Raw genomic sequence first — 21,566 nt, 5'->3', positions numbered from 1 at the left:
CTCGGTAATGGTCGAAAAGTTCAAAATTGTACATGACGCAGCAAAAGTTCGCCCGTACGATCCGAGTATATTTGATGCACAAAATCGTCGTTGAATTTCAAGTTATGTAAATGAAAACAATGAATATTAATTATCAACTCATTAAAAATAAAATTAATAAGCAATTAGCAGTTAATTAAACCTATATTATATACTCGGAAATACTCGGGCGCTATCCGATTGTCGACGAAACGACTTCGGCAAACTTCGGAAATTTTCGGAAAAAGGAGGAATTCCTCCCGCTTTAGACACGTGACGTAAATTGTAATACATTGTATTACCGGAGGCTACCTGACCTAAGATTCATCAGGAATGTCGGAATCTTTTGGTCTGGGAACCAGACTACCCATACGGAGGCCAAGTGACCGGAGAAAAGAACTTGTCCACATTTCGGCACGGAAGTGCGAATGCAGTTAAAAAATATTCTTAATGATAAACTTTCCCGAGTGGGGACTTATCATAGTGTAGAGTGTGCGTATGATATACACGTAGTGTTTACATGTAGATAAGCCACGCCCCTTATCATGTACGTGACCTGTGCCTTGCGTAACCCTTGACCGGCACCTCACTGCCGAATTCTCACACAGGTACGTTGTCAACTTTTGAAGCTCGTTTTTGAATTGAAATATCATTTGTTTGCAAACTGCACGCTGCCTAATATTGCATAAGGATTTGTCCGCTAGTGTTCATAGATAATACTGGAGGCATTAAAGTAAAGTTTTGATAAGATATAAATGTAGGTTTGGGGCTCCAAAGTGTGAGCTCGTTGTGGAGAGTTTAGCGAATATTGTGCGTGTAGTATAGTCATACACACGTGATATTCCCATGTCATTGTGTATAACGTTACGTACGTATTTATGTTCATGTATAATTTAACATGGGTCTTATTGCGCATTGTCAGATTCCAGTACATGTACTGTGATTATCTAAGGTTTATATTTAGGGAATAATAACACAAGTAAATAATGGCTCTTCCTGTTCATTGAGGACTGGTGTGTATGAAAGTGGTTGAAAGTGTGTATGAGTGTGCCTGGCCAGCATGTGTAAATGTGAGCCTGCTCCTTTATGTTCAGCATTGCCTGAGGTAATTCTTATTTCATGCGAAGATTGTTTATTTAATTTGGGGAAATAGATCTACATGTACACGTTTATTGTAATTTTATACCTGTATAACACTGACATGTGTGTGCTTTTTGTAATTTGTATTCTTTGTATTTTGCCCTCACTGCCGAATTCTCACACAGTGAGAATTGGCAGCTGGGCTTGCAGGTTGGCAAGAATAAATCGGCAGTCATTGAGGCAAGGAAGCTTACTATTCTCAAAGCGTCACCTGTTCACTAGGACCTGCGTGCCCGTGTTGCCATCCCAATCACCCATTTAGCCAGACCCAGAGCTCTTCACCAGTCAGTTACAACCCACTCCAGTACTACCTCATCACCCAACCCCACCCCGTTCCCGAGGGATCTCTACAATAGCAAAGACACTTATTAGACTTTTATTTTGCAATATTTTTACCTTTTCCAAATATACTGATACATTATCGGTTGATTTTTGATACATTATCGGTTGATACAGTATCCGTTCCGTGGTGATACATTATCGGATAAAGTTATTTTGTAGTTACATTATCCGTCGACACGTGATACATTATCGGATACAAATTTTACTACACTATCAGTCAATTTTTGCTACATTATCGGTTAGTAATACAATATTGGTCAATTTGTGATACATTATCGGTTGGTGATACGTTATCCGTTGGTTACTACATTATCAGTTGTAACAGCATACTTCGTAAAACAAAACCCGATCAACTCCTGGCTATAAACAACATCTCATGCGGTTGAGCGCCTTCGATGAATGAGCAGATATAGTTGGTTTCTCCTCGTTCCGGATTTAAGATTGTTAAAGGCGTTCTGGTTGTGGCGTGAACTTCACTTTGCATTGGCTCGCGCCACTGAACGGACCCCCAATTAAATTAGACATAAAAAAGGTAATACGAGAAGTAACTCGTTATACAGTCTGTAAATGGGAATCCAATCATCAGGTTGGCATAAGATAGCGAGCTTGGGGCCAAACGTTCTCATTTTTCTCAACGAGTTTCGAGTTTTCGTAGCCGGCCACTATCACGATTGGCTACCCGAGAATTATGGCTGTCACAATGGGAAAGTGAAAAGAATGGAAAACTTTATGTAGATATTCAACTGATGCGAATGTATCAATAGTCCCAGACACGCAGCATTGTCAATTGGTAAATTGTGTTAATAATTATCCACGGTATGCTGTAAAATATAAGGACCCGTGGTACGAAATCAGACCAACACAATCCAAATTATTGGGTAATGTGCAGAATTTATAAGTTAATAGATTTCGGGTTTATTTAAAGATTTAGTGGAAAAACAGTAGTTAGCTGATCACATGTCTTATGGGTTTCGTATTGTCTCCAGTGAAGTCAAAGTCGGCCACAACTGGGTCACCAAGCCACACCAAAAAAAAAAGAAAAAAAAAGAATGGAGGTATGGGTTTTTGGATGGTTTTAGCCCAGGGAGAGACTTTTGAGACTTTGTGACTTTTGAGAAGCGATTGCTCTTCTAACGGGATAGATATCCGTAGTCCATTGGGACTTGTAAGAAGTGAATGTGCTTCTAGGTGTAGGGATATCCGTAGTATTGGAATGATTATAACCATTAGCATGTAAGTGGTAAATGGGAGTTTATTAAGCCATGCTGGTAGTTACATGGACCTGTTAATTATTAGAACTGGTAGCAGGTAAATTGTACATGTGATTGTTAAACCATGCTTGTTGGACTGTTTCAAGCGAATAAATGATTGCCGAGTGACCACAGTGCTTTTCTCCGGTGTGATTCTCCTTACAAATATTCTTGCGCCACACGCATTATTTCATAATAAGTTGGGTGCAAAGCGATCGAGGCTGTGATTATAAATAATGGTTTTCTGATAACAACTATGAAAAACTACCAAAAGTAGGACACGCCTATGTTTTAAATATTCATTTATTGGCACGACACATACGGGCATGGCGTGCCCGGCCCGCCAAAACTGATCTCCGCGCGCTGCAAGTTCGAGCAATCGACTAGTCGATTTTTCGTGGTAGTCTGGTTCCCTGACTTGATGATTCGATAACGACTCGACGCTTGATAATAGTAGGCCGAGGATGACCTATCAAAAGGTATCCTGGGATTCAACAGGCGATTCAGCCTGCGGTTTAGCCCGCGATTCAGACGAAAGCTTGAAAACATACCCCAAAAACCCATACTCCATGCGTCAAAGGGAGATACTTTATTGGAACTAGCTCCTTAGATTCACGACACGAAATTTCCATTAATCAAGTTTGCTTTACATTAAGAATATATATCAGCAAAGCTATAAACACCGTGTTTAAAATTAATTTGTTGGTCCTTTTAGTGAAATATAAGGGTTTTTTTCGAAGCCGATTACCTTGTGTTCAGCGCATGTTTTTACGTACTGCACGTGTTTTTGCAAAATTATCCCGGCCCACTATTTCGCCCGGGCGCAATGTTTTTCTTTCTCCCAAACGACATCCACATATGGGAGTACGCTATGGCGTTTTGGACTTAACTTTTATAAAAACATGAGAAGAATATATAAAATTAGAAAAAAGAGTGAATTTGAAAGTTATGAAATTCGGACTTTATTACCTTTTTTAAAAAATCCTCCGAAGCCTCAGGTTAGAAACGGAAAAAAATTCGAGTGAAAACCGAGATTCGAACCCGCAACCTCGCGATGCAAATTTCCACCATCCATCGACTGAGCTGTCACACTACTCGCCAAACTTGGGGAAACAAATAATTATATACCTGCGTTTCGTATCATAAAATTATCGTAGAGGGCGTTAAGCAACCATGTATGCGGATGTCGTTTGGGAGAAAAAAATTCGCCGCCCGGGCGGAGTACTATTCCGCCCAGGTGGATTACTATTCGGCCCAGGCGCATTAGTATTTGTGCTCAAATAGCTGAAATGAACCCATTGGCGTTCAATTTTGGGCTAATGTTATGACTCGTAATGTAATATCGACCCGTAATGTAATAAAAATCCGACCCGTAAAGTAACAACACGAGTAACAACAAGAAGGTCCCCATTGCAATAAAATTGCTAGTGCTACGAACACTTTGGGGAAGTCAATATTTTAATGATACTCCTGTCCTATATTGTTTTACCTACCCTAATGCATTTGACAGGTATTTTTTTAACTCAGCCAGTATCTAAAGAAAAAAAATAAGTGTGGGATTGTATTTACACTCATTTTTATGGTGAAAAGAAGTTTCGCAAAAACACTACCGTTTAGAAAAGGTTTGTAGATAGTAAACGGCAAGGATTTCCCCAAATCTCAAAAGAACAAAATCTACCTACCTCGTGCAAATCAAGCCATCCATACCACAGTGATCATGAAGCTTAGAGACGCCGTTGTTCCACAAACGTATGCATTGCGTAGCTGTAGTCCAGAGATGTTTTAGTGAGTTAGCATGAGAGAGTATCCTTTTAAGCACTATTTTGCTGACACATTGCTCAATATAGAAAACAAAAGGTCTATTAAAATAAGATTTATTACTTTCTTGTGTGCACGGCTGACTGTTTATAATTGGGCTAACACAAAGGAAGGGAGGCGGACAAAAACACAACTAAACAACGTTCCTGTCATTCCAGGAACGAAACAAATACTTTCGCTGATAAATAATACATTGAATTTCCCTTTAATTGTGTCGCAAAGTTCAAATATTAAAAACCAAGATGTTTTCCTTTGTAAAATAGTTGTTTCTTTTCTGTCAATCCGATAAATAAAAGCGTTTTAGAAAAAAATAGAGAAGTCATTGTGACTTCATTCCATACTATGCATAATATTCACGTAATCGAACTACCCTCCAGATGTTAAGACAATCGAATATTCCCTCCCTTCCAAAAAAAATCAATCGCATTTTGGATGATGTCACGACGACGTCACATTTTTTTCTCCTCAAGGATTTTGTACATATATCTTTGACCATCCAAACCTCTTACAAACAGAATTGTAAATTTATCATATTTCGCTTGTGAGTTATACACAACGAAAGAAAAACATATATAAAATCAAGATCTCTGCCATGGATATTTTCAATTCTTTCACACACACTGAACACAGAAATGAATGGTGGTCGTTTATGGAAAGTTCTAACATTTGCAGTGGTGCAGTGCGCAGTAGCTTCGCGTCGCGTCATTTAATTTTAATTTCATTTTAGATATTTTGACATTAAGTTAAAGGATGCAATCTAAATTGTAAGCAGGGGTTGTCAAGGAATGAACAAAAGTATACAAACTGTCAGCAGATGATGTGTTCATCCAAGCCCCTGATTACAATTAAGGTAAAATTACAAATGTTAGGATAAAAATCACTATTAAAAAAAAAGGAAATAGAATGAAATTCAAAAAAAAATAAACGCCGTAAACAGGAACAAAAGGAAAATATCGAGAACTCCCCCCTCCCACCAACAAGCACTCACCAAAAAATAACACGCCAAAACTATAGCCACCCACAGAACTTAATCAACAGGACTAAATACAGTTCTCGATGCCACTACTTGCCGATAAGTTTCAACCCAATCAGCCACCTTTTCTCTCTCTTGCTGGGTTCAGGAGCCCTGCTTTCTTGTACTCTTGTACAGTGGCGTATCCAGAGGGGGCAGAGGGAGCACTGTGCCCCCCCCCCCGCGGCAGATTTTTTTTCACAACATTTTTGTTCAGCAATTATTTCAAAAAATGGTTTGAGAGTTCTATCATCAATCCCAACAAAGAAAACCCACTCAAACAAACATTACAATGCGCCGTGAAAATGGGTATATAATTTGCAGTATGCATGATAATGGTCAGTTTTGGAAAAGCACCTCCATTTGAAAGGTGGGAACTAGCCCCCCCCCCCCACCCCCCCCCCGCCCTTTTGATTTTACGGAGGCCAAGTGTCCGGAGAAAAAAATCATGTCTACATTTCGGCGCGGATGTGCGGTTGCCCCCCCCCCCCCCGGTTTAAAGCTGGATACGCTACTGCTCTTGTGGCATATTATACCCACAGAAGTAATGTTTCTTAACGCCGCAATTTTCTGAGCTTATTCCTGAAAATGACAAATTATTCTATCAAACAGTTTTAGATTGTATTCTGTCTGAAATTTTATCAAGTGACTTGATGCAATATTGATACCTTGATTTTCCCGTGCATCAAAGAAAAGTTTTTGGATTTTAGAATGGTATGAATGTTTTTAGTTAAAGCCCAGTCATCATAAAGGTGACTGGGAAGTAAAGATCTTGTGTCGAATATTTATGCAACCATGCTGTACTTTAAATCAACGTAATATTTCTATTCGATCCTGAACCCCAAGGGGAAATTGACCGTTTTAGACAAACGAATATTTCTTTGGAGTTCAAGTTTCTCAAGTGAATAAATATAACTACTTCCTTGTGTGCATGGCTGAGTGTTTTTGATGGGATTAAAAAAAGGGAGTCAGAACAAAACAGTCAAGCAAACAACACTCCCGCTATTCCAGGAACCAAAACAATGCTTTCGCTGATAAATAATAAAATTTACTTTCCCTTCTTTTGTGTCGCAAGAGTTCAACTATCGAAAAAGCAGGAACTATTCCCTCGTAAAAAAAGTATGTGTCATTGCTGTCAACCCGACATATAATTGAGGTGAAAAAAAATGAATTTTGTTATTTTCCACAATGGCAATACAATTGACTTTTCCGCAAAATTTGAATATTTAAGATTAATTTTGAAAGAAGGTCCAAAATATATTTTATTTCTGAATGATTCTATACACTGTTCGGAATAATAAATACTGAAGCATGGGACACTTCTATCAGTAGAAAAAACCTTTAAATTAAATAATCACGTCATCATGACGTCATTCATTGGTATGCATACCAACCACATAATCTAACTACCCACCAAGTTTTAAGACAAATGGACATTCCCTAATGTGTGCTTTACAAAATGCATTTAAGATGACGTCATAATGACGTAACACTTAAAAATAATTTTGAATGTAGCATGTTTCGTTCGTTAGATATACGAATGAGAGAAAACACAATTCCAAAATCAATGAAAAATCCTATGATGACGTCGTGACAGCATCACCTCAATGGCTATCTATGGCATATACCTGACTATGTACGTACCACGTTTCAACTCACTGGCCTTGTAGTTCTTCAGCTAAATGCTTTAAGTAGTGCATATTTTAAAATGACGTCACATGATATGACTTAGTACAAGAGAGCACCCTTTCGTTCATAATTTGCTGACACCTTGCTAAATATATTTTTCTATTGAAAGAAATATTGCTTCTTGCTTGTGTGCAAGGCTGAATGTTTATAATTGGGCTAAAAAAACGGGGTCAGAAATGACACAAACAAATAAACATCCCTCCCGCAATTACAGGAACGAAAACTTACATGCGATTTTCAGTGATAAATCAGGCGCGGATCCTGGATTTTTTGCGGAGGTTTTCATCAGAAAATCAATATTTAAATGTGGACAGGCTTTTTTGTCCAGACACTTGGCTCCGCAAAATCAATAGGTGGTGGTGGTGGGGGGGGGGGGGGGGGAGCTCGTAGCATACTTTGAATGGGGGCGCTGTTCAAATCCGATGATTATTAACACTATATTACAGGTATTACAGGATAGTGTATAAAAACGTAACCCAGCAGGCTCCGTTCGTATTTTGTGCACAGGCGCATATTAATACCAGTATAATTGTTTTTGTTTTGGGTGTAAGGGCTGGGGGGGGGGGGGGGGGCGGGCATTATTTTTTTTATGAATTTCTATGGAGAACAAAATGGAAAGACAGTGACCTCCCCCCCCCCCCGTGCCCGCGCCTGTTAATAATGTTCATATTACCCTTTGTTATGCTAACTGTAGTAAAATTCAAGCATCGAAAACAGAAGGGAGTTTTCGCTTTGTAAACCAATTAAGTCAGTTCTGTCAAACCGATATATAATACATGTACATGCAACCACGATTCTAGAAGGCATGTTCAATGCGTTTGTCATTAGCCGTCAGCACCGCAAACAGCTGCCAAACATTACGTCGCAGAGCTGACGTACCGACAAATAAGCGAAAACCTTGTTTCGAGTAATTCGCGTTTGAAGTTGGACATTTTTCTGGGCGCCGTATTTTACCCTAAATGTTTCGATGAAAAACCTTTTAGTATGTACTCGGAATAAAATATGAAATTAAGTATCCATCAGGTCACTTATTTAACCGGAGAATGTTGTGAGATATGATTTTATTTGATCGTAAGCGTTTTCGTCAGTTTGTCAAATTACATTAATCTCCAATAGCCGGTTGTTCTTCACACTGTTTGTATGCTATTCGTCAGTTTGTCGGATCGCGCGTGCACGCGCGCGCAATCCGACAAACTGACGAATAACCTTTGTTGGTACTTTGAGGCACACTTTACATTAGCTGGTTACCAGTGAATTGTTTGTAGCTATTAGTCAGTTTGTCGGATCGCGCGCGCACGCGCGCGCCAATCCGACAAACTGACGAATAACATTCGTTGGTACTTTGAACACACACCTTACATAAGCTGGTTACCAGTGAAATTTCGTATTCGTCAATAGGTCAAATTATGGATTTGTTTTTGTGAGTGATTCGCCACAAGGGGGGCTCTGAATCTCAAAATTCAGACACAAATTAAAAATTTTTGCATAAATACTTGAAAGAGCAACCTTCATAAACCCTTAAAATAACAAAACCTCGAAGTCGCAAAAATGGTCGATTCGCCAGTATGTCACCTCTGCGTCGATTTATTCTCGCCGCCTGCATATGTGAACGTATAAACACTGCCTTATGGGGTACTGGAACAATGGGAGGTACCCCACAAAAAATGCCCACAAGTTTTTCACGAAATAGATATTGTAGCGGTACTGCCTCTGACGACTGCCCCGGCGAGTAGCGGCGAACGGCCTAGCCTCTACGGTCGGGTACGCAGATCCGTTTTGGCGGAAGTTTACCGCCAGGCCCGCAGCAGACTACCAAAAACAACACCCTGTCACGCACTCACTCCATTCACTGGGCTGACAGACGGGGGGGGGGGGATATCTCGGGGGAGGAATTGGAAACTGGACACTGGTTTGCGCCTACCCTTAGCTTTGGTAATTTATTCCTCATTCCAGTTTCAGCCTACCTAGGTGCCTCGCCTACGTGATTTTATACTCAATCACTTCCCTTACAAACTCAGAGATTACTTAATTATCTGGATTATGATGCAGGAATCATTTTTCAATTACACTCACACAAAGTATGAGGCTCCCTCCACTGCGACAATAGGTTATTGGTTGATTGGAGATTAGAACTGTGCAAGAACCCTTCGCATGACTGCGCTCGGGCTACGGCCACAGCAGAAAGAGAGCGAAGCTGAGCGCGCGGCCGCTTATATACACTGGCGCTATTGGCTGGTGCCCCTATAAACCTGGGTGAGTGTACGCGCACCCCGCTGGCTACCAGTAAGGAACTAAAGTGCGCCCTCTATAAAATGCATTGCGCTACAATATGAAAATTTTACTCAAAAACTAGGAACTTCCAAGGTGGGTTATCCGTCGCAAATGGAAGAGTTTAAGAAAGAGATATTAAGTCCGAATTTCAGCCCAGGAAATTCATTCTGGTTTAAATAAGAGCATTTTGAAATTAGTGCGCGACATTACAACATTTTAGTACACGAGAACAAAGCAAGTACCCCACTTCTATGCCTGTGTGTGCGTGGGTGGGTGTGTATGTGTGTGGAGGGGGAAGCTCTCTATATTTGGCTTTTCTGCAAATTTGCGGAAAAGCCTTTGTTTTTCTTATTCTTCTTCTTCTGATGGTAAGACGTGTTTACATCGAGCTCCGGGGAAAAGTAAGATTATTTCAGTTTGAGACCGCGTATGGTCCTAGTTTGTCCTACTGGGTCGTTATTATACTTTGTAGACCCTACTAGACTAATCTCCCTTTGTCGGACTTCCTTATTTTGCTATATTTTGCATTGTTTTTTGTCATATTGTTCTGTATAAGTATACACACGACTGGCCGTTATGGCCTACTCATGGGCAATCAGCAGTGAGCACGGCGCTGGGTCCCTCGACCGTAGTAAACATTGTCCCTGGTAAGACCGAGCCCTTCAAGCAGGTCACGCAATGGCGTCTCATTCAGTGCTGTTGACAATGTCTCTATTCAATCATACATTGACGCTTTTGTCGGTCACATTCCTGCTGAAGAAGTTGTTTCTGCCTCTCAAATCTCTAATGGACGCATAGCAATTTATCTCAAAACCAGAGAAACCGTCATTGACGCTGTCGAACGCTGTCACCTCTTATTAAACCAAGCACTCGTTTGACTCTATCGATGTTTATCCGGAAATTCCCAATGCCGTGCTCACGAAGAACTTGTCCAGCTTCTGTAAGGTTGTTTCGCAGATCCGACCTATACCGCTGGGATTCAAGGACAAAAAACTGTCCCATATTATGTCCTTCAGGAGACATGTCCAGGTTATGCTCCAACCTAATATTACACCTTCCAACCACATCACTTTCATCCATGCCGGTACGAACTATCGCGTTTTCCTCTCCACAGAAGCTGTTCAACAGGTGCTTTAATTGTGGAGAATTTGGGCAGATAAGTAAATCTTGCAAAACAAACAACTCAGACAAAAACATCAATGATCATCTCGACAATGAAAGTCATACAAATCCTTTGAACCCACCTCCCACCTTTGTACACAAAAACAAATCTGACCCCCCAAATCCCGCCAAACAATCCAAATCCACTGCTCCAACACGCACTTTCGCCCTTGCGGTAAGTGCTGGACCTGCGGCCGTGCGACCCGCGCCCCCAGGCGCGGGCCGCTCAGCCAAGACTGGCTTGTCGGTTTCAGGTCCCACCCCCTCAGGTGCCGCAGCCAGTGCGTCAGCTGCACGCACACATCTCGAACGGTCGACCCGCTCAAATACCAAAGCCAGCACTTTCCATGACTCTACCGGTGCTCCCAATAATTCCAATGCATCCTCAGCCGCGCCTTACACCAAGTCTTCTGCTCCCAAATCCCCCACCAAGACTACCACTACTTACATCTGGGGCACCTCATCCGCCCCCACCCGTTTGTTTTCTGAGACCGTCTCCAAACGAAAACAACTCACTCCTGAGCCCATCACCGAACGCTCCTGTTTTGTTCCGTTATTATCCCCATCGCCAATCAGGAAATTAGCGAAGAAAGTTTCCTCCCCAATGTCAATCGACACCCAAACCACATACATTCCCGACACTCCGAGCGTCTCACAAGCCGTTGATGCTACCACACCCACAGTATCCACCCCTGCCTCTGAAACGGGCACTGACACGGAGTCCATATCCTTGGAGGACACGCAGACTGACGAAAATATCCTCGTCTCTGCCGGTCTTCCCGCGTCGAGTGGTCCACTATCTCCTGATAACTTACTGAAGTTTATAACAACTGTTAAGTCCAGTCAAAAAAACGATGTTTGTGACAAAAAAAATTCACATCAAACATCCCGGGACTCGTTAAGCAACTAAAACCACTCCGTAACAGTCCCCTGCTTCAAAAAGGCTTGCAGCAGAGAATTCAAAAACTAATAAAAAAAAATTAAATTATAGTTTGTCCTTTTCTCACCGCCATGGATTTGAGGTTTTTATACTTCCCTTCCCCTTCTGATGGCACTGTCGCTGATCTCGCTTAACGCTGGAGGTTGTTCTGACTCCACAAGGAACGCCTCTTTCCAAACCTTTATTAAACATATTGCTAATAATCCTGATATTGTTTTCCTCCAAGAGACCTACAACCTCACTGCCAAATGTTCCTGCTGGAGTATCTGCTCAGGCTACACCCCTCTTTGCAACCCAAGTCTATACACGTGGATCTGAGGTCACCGTTTTCACAAAGAAATGTCTTGATGTCATTGATACTCATATCATTTTCGAAGGACACATCCTTTTCGTCAAAATCAATTATAACAATGCCATTCGTAGCGTCAATCGGCACGTTGAGCGAATCAGCGACGGTGCCATTGTTGTCGGTGGTGACCTTAATTGTACACTCAATCCATTGTTAGACCGGCTGAGTATGCCGACCGAGCATCGCCCCAAAATAGCCCTGGCTCTCAAAGAAGCTGTTGATAGCCCCTCTTTGTATGATGTCTGGCGCAGACAAACCCCAGTTGACAAAATATACACCTTGCATAGAGATAATTCCTCAAGCGTCAATAAAATGTCTAAAGCTAGGCTTTGATCGTTTTTACATTCCTGCAAGTCTACTTTCTCTACCCGTTCCTGCAAAATAATACCATGTCCTCTCTCTGATCACTCTGCTGTCTCCCTCACTATTGATCTATGTCGCAACTGCCCCCAGAAATTAGTGCAGTGAAATTTTCGGGACTGGTTTTCCCACCCACAACTTCATGCAAACACCAAGAATAATCCTCTGAGACGTTCTGTATATTTACAAATTATTTAATATGCACAAACTGTGTATTTATAGGCGACGAATAATCTTTACAAATATTATGTATACAAATCCTTACGAATAATATTTATAGAATGAGGCGATAGTAACCCAATAAATAGTGTAGATCAATACCAGAGATGAGTATAAAACTAACCTTAGGTAAAGCAAATGAATCAATGAATTAAATGCAGAAAAGTCAACAGCTTGAAGTATAGAACTTACAATCGACCAAATCTATTTAAATTCCAAATAACTCAATAGAAGTTTAACCTACGGTAAGAAGAACCCAGTGAAGCAAACAAGAACAAATAGTTAAATCACCTAATTAAATGAACTGTAATTTAATTATATTAAACCTACTCTAAACCGGCAATAATTATTCAATATTTTTAGGGCCCACCGTAGAGTTTACGGCTCAAGTTGCGTTGGCATGCCATGGGTGGAGTACTCTCTCTCATTTGGACCGCTGGATTGACGGAGCGCAGCCACATCGACGGAGCCTCTGTTGTAGGCAGCCGGGTGATGTGGAAACCGGGCGTCACGGTCGACCAGCTTGACGGCGGTGACGCTGGGTAGCTGCTGTCAGCCTGTCGCAGGGCCTGTCTGCCTCAAGCGACGGTCTTTTTGTAATAACGGCTTCTAGCTAAACCAGTTTGCCATCTGCAATATTTACAATTGCGGATTTAAGAAGTCATGTGTACACCCTAACATTGCAAATAGTTATATCAAAATTTATCAAACTATTAAATGATCGCCAAATATTATTATCATAGAGCCATATTTAAAGGACTCTAATAAAAGGCAATAAACGCTCAATTCAAGCTAGATACTAAACAGAGAATTAATCTAGAAACTATATTCTCATTTCATCTTTAAGAAACACGATGTCTAGGGTATTTACATAAACGCCTTATATCAAGTAACGCTCCAGATATATTACTGCCATCTAAATAACACAATCAAAAACATGTTATTTTAAAAGAAATCAAAACCTCAAACTTACGGTCTGATGGCAGATCAAGGTCCAGTTTGACTCCTGGAGTTCATCGCCGGTTTCAAGACCTGGTCTAGGCGATATTGTGCAAGTTTGCAGTCAGCAAAATGCTATATTCCTACAGATTGATCGCGATCAGCGTTTTTCGTTTTGGCGTATGTCTTTTTTTAAAACGCGCGGGCTGCGGGTCACATGACAGGCAAGGGTATTTAAAGAATACCGAGAATGCCATAAGATACAAAAGACAAGACCATGGCAACATGAATATTTATAAGACACATGCATTATTTATTAGTTATATACTTACAGTCTACTGATGGTACAACGAATACGAACAATACACACGGACTACTAATACAAACACACATGTACAGATGTATACGTTATCTAAGTGTTCGTGTTGCCCGGACAACGCTGACAATCTACCTAACCCTAAACTTCGGGGGAGCGCATTTTGGCATTTCAATAACTCTCTCCTTGAGGACCTAAACTACAGAGAAATCATCCACTTACTTTGGACTGACTGGAAACAAAAGAAGCCAGATTTTCCAAATGTCTCCACCTGGTGGGACTTCGGAAAAGTTCAAATTAATTTTATTACTCAAATGTATGCCACCCAGATGGCCCAAAACAAACGCAATTCTCTGTTAATTATCAATCAACGGATCGATAATCTTCAAACTGCGCCGGACTTCACACCCGAAACCCGGCAAGCTCTTAAAGAGCAAAGAAATGAACTAAATACTATTCTTAAACATGAGGCTCGAGGTGCGCTCATCAGATCACATTTCAAACGCGTAAATGAAACGGACTCAAGCTCCTCTTACTTTTTCAATCTGGAGAAAAGCAGGTCTCAATCTAAAACTATTTCAAATATTCGTCTGGATTCCGGCACCGTCACTGAAAACCCTGCTGAGATCAAAGCTCACATCCACAAATTCTATAAATCTCTGTATAGCCGTGTTCCTGTCGATGAGGGCGCTCTTGAGCCTCTACTGTCTAATTTGCATCAACTTGATCCGAATGATACGGAAGATCTCGATGCTTCTGTAAGTCGAGAGGAGCTCGACTCGGCCGTCAAGCAACTTGGCAAGACAAAACTCCCGGAAAAGACGAACTCACCTCAGAATTGTTTCAATCTTTCTGGCCAATTCTTAAAGAAGACCTTCTTTTTGTCCTCAATTTCGCGCTAGAAAACGGATCGCTCCCACACTCATTTCGCAAAGCTATAATTACCCTTCTCCCAAAGAAAGGGGACCTTTTCCGACATAGCCATTTGGCGCCCCGTCTCTCTCCTGAATACGGCCTATAAAATATGTGCCAAGTTACTTGCAGGTAGACTGAGGCAAAGTATCGGTACCATTGTAGATCAGGATCAATCTTACTGTGTTCCTGGTCGCACTGTGTATGATAACATTAACTTGAATAGAGATGTTATTAATCACTCCAACTTTAATGACCTTCCTTTAGCCGTGGTCAATCTGGATCAAAAGAAAGCTTTTGATAATGTTGACCAGGGCTACCTTTTCAACACAATAAGAGCCATGGGGTTTGGGGAACGTTTCCTGTCTTTTATCAATCTTTTGTACAGGGGCGCTAAGAGCCTAATCAAAGGAATCGGCTCTTTAACCATCCCTTTCCCTTTCGAAAAGGGCATCCGTCAAAGCTGTTCTCTCTCGGGATTGCTATACTCCATAGCCATAGAACCTTTTATAAACTCGCTTAGAAACAACCTCAATCAAAACAGTTTTCTCCTTCCAGGCACCAACAATTACTGCTCGGTCTTGGCATACGCAGATGATATCTCTATTTTTATCACTGCTGACTCCAGCTTTAAAATTATCAATGAGGTGTATAACCTCTATTGTCGAGCCTCTGCTGCAAGACTTAACTATGATAAATTTCAGGGATTATGGGTCGGATCTTGGACTAGAAGAAATGATAGACCCCTCGGTTTTCGTTGGAATAACGAGGAACTAGCATTTCTGGAGTTCATCTTGGCAACAGCAACAAGTACAATTAACTTAACTGGACTAAATGCAAAGAGAAGCTTAATCAAACTTTCTCTCGCTGGCAATCTCTCTGTCACTCCATCTCCTTCAAAGCAACAATTCTCATTGCCAGCCAACTTGCGGCCTCTAAAATATTTCACTGCCTCAAGAGCTTCAAGAAATGCCAGTTAATTTCGTCTGGTCAAATAAAAGACACCTTCTTACTAAACAATGTTTCAGAAACCCGACAAAGGGGGATTAGGTCTTACCTGCCTCCAAGCACGCTTACTCACTTTTCGCTTTTCCGTTATCCAATGCTACCTCAGTCACTGTTGTCATCCCGCCTACATTATGGTAGATAATTTTCTCCGACAGTACAAAAAGTTTAACTTAGGTTTCGGCCTCTTCCTCTTAGACATCAACCCAAAATTTCAAACTAGCCTTACTTGCTTCTACAGCGAGCTCATGCGTGCTTTGACGGCCTCCGGAGCTCGATTAGTCATACCACCAGATTATATCAGCCATGTTATCAACCTTCCCCTCGACGTCTCCTCCTTTCTCACACCGCTGACGAGAATGCCCCTCCCGTACGTCTCTTGGCGCAGGGGAACAAAACCGTCAAGCAACTTGCAGACCCCAACAGTGGTCGTTGGCTGGATGCTGAAGAGCTAGCAACTAAACCTCTTTAACCATGCCCACCATCGCTCCGGCTCATCCAAATGGAACTGCACCATCTTCACAGTTCTGTCATCTTCAAGTTTCCTGCTATCTACAACCATTCTGGCAGTCTCGCCTCTCCCGATCTTCTAAGCACCGCCCCTCCTCTTCAAGAACTTGATTTCGACTGCCTCATCTCTCCTGATTTAAACGGACTCTCTCTCCCATCGAAACACCTATATGGCATTCTAAACCACCACGTCAACTCTCTTCCACCTGCTACTCTCACACACTGGCATCGTATTGGATTCTTCGAAGAATCTCACCCCATTCAGTAGAAACTTATCTACAGACTACTCAAAGAAAGAGGGTGACGTTCAAAACTTCTCCACAATGTTCTTCCTTCCCTCACGGTTCTTCATCGCCTCAATCCAGAAAATACGGGGAAAGAGGCACCGTCCATCATCTTTTCATCCTCTGTCCAGCAAGCAAACCGGCTCTCAATCAACTCCACACCCTCTCAGCAGACTTCTTTCTGATCTGAAGCTTGACTTCAACGTGTATTGGACAATAATCTCACACGCCAGGAGACGCCACAGGGGGGCTGTTGATCTCGGAAATGTTCTGACCATTAGCCTCAAAAACATCATCTACTGGTCGTACCGTACCACGCATTTCTCAAACCCACTCTCATCTGGATTTATCGCCTCAAAACCAAAATCATCATTGATCACAACCATTTTCTTCTCATCGGCAAACCACAGGATTTCCTAAAAAGATGGTATATCAACAACTCTCTGTTCACTATATCAAATTATGAGATTACATGGCTGATCTAACTTTCTTTCACCTTCCCTTCTCCTTCCCTCCATTAAGCCGCTAGTAGTGGGTGCAAGTGCACTCACATCCTGAGACGCCGGTGGCTCCCCTTCCCAATCTCCAACCTAAATTGCTTGTGAAGGATTTTTTGTTTAGTTTTTTTTTGTCTTTAATGGCTTATGTTTACAAGAAGACCGGAGAGGTTGAGTGGCCGGCGGGCGGAGTGGCGGGAGTGGGGTGCAGGTTCGGGCGGGGTGTTGGTGCGCGGTTTCGTCGCCGCGGTTTGCCGGTTTGGCAGTTGTACACACCCAAAGTGTGCCGCGGCGGCGCGCGTGGTGCCGGCATTCCGCTTGGGCTTGTGTTTCGCCCTGTTGTTTGCTCTGCTTGCCGGTTGCTTGGATTTTCCCGTTTTTCTTGCCTGTTTCTTTAATAATAATGATACTTTCTTCAAGTTTTTCATTTACACTATGGTGTATACTATATATATACAAATATATTTATTTCTCATAAAAATTCTTCTTCTTCTACACGATGTGTAGACGTTGATATTGTAGGACTATCGGTATAACCGGATAGACAGATACAGCGCTCTTTTTATATCCATCATCCTTCGGCGCTGCACGATACTAAGGTTATTGTGCTCTAATCCGATTAAGGTAAAGCATTGTGCTCTAAACCAATTAAGGTAAGCCCTTGTGCGCTAAACTGATTAAGGCACCTTTTGTGCAATAAACCATCAAGGGATATACGCAAGTACAGATCTAACACAGTTACGTCATACATTATTGGTATGTAAATAGGGTCCATTGTTTTGTGCTCATGCATAAATGTGTTTGTTCTTTGTTCACTAGAGACCCAAAACACTATTGACGTTTATTCATGTGGTAATAGCTAAGCCGAGTAAGACCGCAGTTAATCTCACTTCACATCAAATGGGTGTTCTAGCCCAGAATGTCATCAAAGGCTCCAACTTCATATCTAATAACTTTATAAAGAACTAGGGTGGGGGGACGGTGCTTCCTTCGCGGGCAAAGAATGCGAAAGATGTTGCATGCCTGCGAACTTAGGTCTGCCAGTTTTGGCTGCATTTTGCGGACTGACGGTATGGTCTTGCTTGGTCCTGCTACTCGTGGAGGGACCCCGTCATTTTAGCACAACCGTCTAGTGCGGTTGAGCTTAGCATTCTTTTTGCACGAAGCTTTATATCACCTTCGTGATTTAAATAGCCAAATGCCTCGTCATCTAATTGGTGACGTGCATGAATGGATTAACGAGATTCCCACTGCCCCTATCTACTATCTAGCGAAACTACAGCCAAGGGAACGGGCTGGACAAAATCAGCAGGGAAAGAAGACTCTGTTGAGCATGACTCTAGTCTGATCTTGTTTAAAAAAAGGCGCTCTGTTTATTCATCTACAATGATTTATTCAAAATCGCAAGATAAGAATTCATCAACCTCTTAAAAAAGTGTTATATAATGTTACACAGAATAGTGCTATATGGTTTTGGCGAAGGTTTTGATGCAGTGGATTTCACACTCAGACATATTATTATATGCGAACTTTAGTAACTAGTACTTTAGGGTGACATGTCAATAGATTTGTGCACACACAAAACCCTTCCCATAACCCCATGACCAAATTTGAAAATACTTCCCCCTCGCCAAACTGTTATACAAAGCAACTGAGGAAGCTGAGTTCTTCAAGATGAATATAACATTGACTGTATGCTCAAAGCAATTAATAGGTAATTTCAGCACACACTGTATCTGTACATTATGTTCTAAGTGGCTCGAAAATTAATCAAGTTCTTAATAAACTACAGTGTTATCCGTTGCCAATTTTCTGGCCATGCAGTTAATTTTATACGCAAACATATTCTTACATGTGTACACTTAACTCTATATATTATATATTATGCTAAGGTTGATCAGAGATTTTAGCATGCATTCCGAGTTTAAGCTTTTTAATCAAATGATCAAGTTGTTGTCTTGACTATCAAGATCTACGATTAAGAACTTGTAAATACTGAACTTGTCGGTAACAGGTCATCTCGTACCTTGGGCAACTCGTACCTTGGACAACTCGTACCTTCAACTCGACGTCATTATACCGAGTCGTACCTTGGACAACTCGTACCTTCAACTCGACGTCATTATACCGAGTCGTACCTTGGACAACTCGTACCTTCGGCAAGTCGTACCTTCAGTTAAGACGACTCGTACCATCACGCGTAAGACAAGTCGTACCGTCAATCTGGATAATGATCCGAGGCTAAATAAAGTGGGCCTTAACTCATTGGAAGTGGACTGCTTATTAAAATAAAGGTGAATCTCTTTTTGGTATGGGCTCTCTTTCCCCAAAAAAGAAGAATTTATTTAGCGCGAAGCCGGCCGCGGCAGCTTACACGCACTGTGTGCGCGGCATGCACAGGCCCACGCGGCATCCGTGCAAAGTGACACGGTTCTTGCGCCGCGCTGACCGGTCAATATGGACGTCTGTGCACGGTGACATTGATGCAGTCACCGGCATCGGTACCGCGCACGACCGACCGCTGCTCGCGCCCTCCGAGGCCGGCCCGCCAGGCCCTATGCGTAAAATAATGCTGCCTGGCAAAGCCATTAGATCTTGAATGTGGTTCTGTGAGAAGGAAATTAACTTTGACTTGAAAAGAATCGTATCGTTTCGGAGTCAAGGAACCCACACACTAAGTCGCGCACGTACAGTACTCTACTTTTTATTCTGATGGTACGAGTCGTCTTAATTGAAGGTACGAGTTATCCAAGGTACGAGATGTCCAAGGTACGAGTTGTCCAAGGTACGAGTTGTCCAAGGTACGAGTCGCCCAAGGTACGAGTTGACTCGAAAGCAACTTGTCAATACTAATCAGTAGGCTCACAGATTACAAAAAGCTGATTACACGTTTATAAGAAGCTGATTACACGTTTATAAGATTACACGGTTATAAGAAGCTGATTACACGTTTATAAGAAGCTGATTACACGTTTATAAGATTCCTTGTGCAATTGGTTGTCATGAGTTCAGGCGAAAGGGGCCATGCGATGGAATTCATAAACAAACATTAATATTTTCAAACATTAGAAACTCTAGATTGGCTCCTGGGATTAAGCATGCTGTAAATGTCATATACAAAACGTTAATTATATGCGAACATTATTAACTATACATTTGATATGTATTTGCTATGATTAAAGATACTTATTGACAGTAAATGATAACTCAATACACCTCACTACAGGTTAAGAAAAGGTTATTAAAAGTTCATAAGTACATGCATATTCACATTTCCTCATTCTGTCTGCTTAACATTTTTTCCTTCCAATTACTATAATTTTTTAGGGGGGTTTATATGTTTGTCTGCTCAGGATGCCTGTTTAAGCTCACAAATTCATCAACGTCTCTCAAAAACACCAGTGTGTAATAGGTTGTCATGGTTTTAGGCGAATTGGGCAATGTAATGAATTTTGCAAACAAACATATGAATATTTGCAAAGATTAATAACTGTAAATTTGCTCCAGGGCAGGGGCATACAGTGCATTATATGCAAACAGTAATAACTCTACATTTCATATATAATTTGCTTAGTAATTACTGGCGAATGGGCCATGCAATGAACTCCATACACGAACATATTTGTATATGGGTCTACTAATAACTATTAAGAATCATGCTTAGAGTAAAATATTTGTTAATTTGAACATGCATCCTGAGTATTCGGTTTAATTAAATGACTAAATTAACATCTTGACTATCATTTTCAATAATTAAAAAGACTTTTAGACCCTTATTGATAACTGTACGCTAATCACTACAAATTAAGTAAATATGACAAGTTTTTAAGGAGGGGTATATATAATTCCCATTTCTGTCTGCTGATCTTTTTTTCTACATTTTTTTTTTTGGGGGGGGGGCTGTTTACTCACTATGTCCTCCTTAGCTTACAAATTCATCAACATCTCAAAAACAAAACCCAGCGTTAAAGAATGTCATGGTTTTGGACAAAGCGATGATCTCACACACACATATATATTAATATTTAAGAGAATTACTAACACTAGAGTTAATATATATATTTGTTGAAAGTAATTACTAAATAATTTTAGCATGCATTTCGAGTATATGTTTTTAATTAAAACACGAAATTGGAATCTTGATTATCAGTTTCTATGATTAAACATGTATAGACTGTTTATGATAATTCAGTACTTATCACTACAAATTAGGAAAAAGTGATTACACATTTATAAGTATATTAACACTGCCTGTTTCCTTTTCTTCAAGTTAAATTTAATTAAAGTCGTCAACCTCTACATAACATATACATACACATAGTGTTATATGTTGCCATGTATCATCCCTGGCCCTTCTTTAGACGAATTTAAAATTGGCATTGATACCGAGGGCCCAGTGCTCACCTTTGGTTCTCAATTGGTACAATGGATTAGCGCTGTGAGATGGGTTTCAATGTTAAATTGAAATCCGTCTACCTAGGTGATTTGTGGTCACATTGTGTGAATATTGGAAGCGCATAACACACAGTTTACG

Source organism: Patiria miniata, unplaced genomic scaffold (assembly GCF_015706575.1).
Source record: "Patiria miniata isolate m_02_andy unplaced genomic scaffold, ASM1570657v1 HiC_scaffold_25, whole genome shotgun sequence".
Lineage (NCBI taxonomy): Eukaryota > Metazoa > Echinodermata > Asteroidea > Valvatida > Asterinidae > Patiria > Patiria miniata.
The sequence above is the reverse complement of the archived record's forward strand: the minus strand, read 5'-3'. Positions refer to the sequence as shown.